This window comes from Lactuca saligna, chromosome 5, assembly GCF_052625555.1.
Source record: "Lactuca saligna cultivar CGN05327 chromosome 5, ASM5262555v1, whole genome shotgun sequence".
Classification (NCBI taxonomy): Eukaryota; Viridiplantae; Streptophyta; class Magnoliopsida; order Asterales; family Asteraceae; genus Lactuca; species Lactuca saligna.
In genome coordinates this window covers 109,530,268-109,532,533 of record NC_136421.1, presented here as the reverse complement: position 1 = coordinate 109,532,533, position 2,266 = coordinate 109,530,268, and the positions used below count along the sequence as shown (strand labels likewise).

Below are 2,266 nucleotides of genomic sequence, written 5' to 3'. Positions count from 1 at the left end.
GAGACATAGATCCTATGTACTTTCATTCGTCACCAGGAGACATAGATCCTCCATCTCCCCCTTTAGCTCTATCAATAAAAAAACGAATCAAGCCCCAAAACTTTTCTCTTTCCTTTTGATAAACCGCAACACACCACCATTTTTGTTACTCTCGTATCATCCTTTTTACTAATTTGATTTTTAATGGCTTTGAGTTATAGGTGAGGTGGGGAGAAAAAGATACGTGGTTTTTTTTTTTTTGTGTGTGTGTGTGTGTGAGAGAGAGAAAGAGAGAGAGAGTGGGCCCAAAATTAATTAATGAATTATTTTTTCATTTAAATTGAAAAGAAAAAAAACATAAAAAATAAATCAGAAGGGGATTGCAGTAATTTCAGTTTACCGATGGATTAAATTCGCAAAGAAACTTGCTCAAAAGGACCACTAATCCAAAAAAATCGGGGTTTGGACTAAACCTCCAAAAAAATGCATACCACAGGGATCATTTTTGTAGTTTTGTCTAATTAATATTAGGTTTGAATCAAACACTTGTAACAGCATAATATTGCAAAAGACAAAATAATAATGGTATTTCATATGTGCATATGGCTTTCCATTACCCCGAAACTTCAACTGCTATTTCATAAATTACTTTAAAATTTAGAAGAAACAAAATAACCATCAAATTGATTCAAACCTAATATTAATTATATAAATTACTTTCAAATTTAGAACAAACAAAATAACCATCAAACTGATTCAAACCTAATATTAATTATATAAATTACTTTTCTTTGTCTGGCGATACTTGACCCACATGTCGAACAGAGCCAGACACGACTCCATGTCGGAGACACATCACGCGATAACCTTTGGACTAATGACTGCAACAACCAGTAAACACCACCTTTTGACTAGTGACTTCAACAATCAACCACTTAACAGGTTTATCGTTAGTTATTGCAATTTCCTTACTCCAGGTTTGTCCTGTATAATTGATGTTTTGCTTCACGCCTCATGATTTTATAATATTTGTTGAAACTCCCTTTTCATGTTTTAATTTTGAACAGTTGTAGGTTTTTCATTCTTGATTCTATTTACCAAAGGTCTAACCCTCTTACCCCTGTTATTCATTATTTACTTCTGCAATTTCCTTCGCCTTTACTTCTGCAGCAATAAGTAGCAACTTATAACAAATCCCTAAATCTTGGCGTTCTGTTTTTTCTTCAAGGTGACAAATTTTTCGTCAAGAACTTACCTTTTTGGAATTGAGTAAAATTTTGATATGGGTTTGGATGTATGGGTAGCATGGAGCAAAAAGTAGTGGTTTTGATGAAGTTTTGGGATTGAAGAAGGACTACAATGAAATAGAGCTCAACAATAATCAGAAGAACCTTTCACAGGTATGAGATAGAACATTTATATACGAGGTAGGAGTTTATTATCGCGTATGATGTAAATGTAAGTTCTTTTTTTATTATTAATTTTTTTTTAATAAAAATTAGTATATACTTGGATTGCGAGAGTTAAAAGTTGAAAGTAGTAAGAATCCTTTGAACTCGATTTTTGTTTAGCATAGAGGTTTGACATGATCCACCTTAAAAATGAACTTGTTGGCCCAAATCATGCTTCCTCTTCCTCTTCGTTTTATCATCGAGGGATACTTGAAGTGCCTCTGCTTCATCTTCCTCTTAGTTTTGTCATCGAGTACTAGAACTGCCTCCAAATTTTATCATCCAAAAATTAGTCCCGTTGCTGGGAAGCTAAGGGTTTTTTTACTAGTTTATATTATTATCGTATAAAAAAATATATTATTGTTTTCTTACAGAAAAAAACGTTTGAAAATTACAAATAATAATAAAGTATACCCCTCTTAACCATTTTTTCTACGTATAAAATCAACTAAATCAAAATTTCGATATTTATTTGATATTTTTCTTTTTTGTCTTTTGTTGTTTTTTTTTGTTTTCAAATTTTATTTTTTAGTTATTATTATTATTATTATTATTATTATTATTATTATTATTATTATAAACTTTGCATAAAATTTTAACACATCCGGACGATAATATAAATTCAAACGGCTATATAGCCGTTCAAATTTATAATGTTCGATTTATAAAATGTTGTTCGCAATTTTTAGCAATATTAAAAATAAAAATATTAATATTGAAATATAAAAAAAAATATTTACAAACTGATTTTATATAGCCGTTCGAATTTATAATGATGTCCGAATGTTATGCGGAATTTATAACAATAAAAAAATAATAATAATATTAAAATATAA

At 29.7% G+C, this 2,266-nt stretch overlaps 1 long non-coding RNA gene across 1 annotated transcript; it reads left to right on the top strand.

Annotated features, from left to right (window-relative positions):
* Positions 1 to 796: 796 nt before the first annotated feature.
* On the top strand, positions 797 to 1,508 carry LOC144997819 (uncharacterized). The gene is made up of 3 exons (XR_013659954.1): positions 797 to 956; positions 1,047 to 1,082; positions 1,208 to 1,508. It is a non-coding gene; the product is annotated as an uncharacterized LOC144997819 (long non-coding RNA).
* Positions 1,509 to 2,266: the final 758 nt, after the last annotated feature.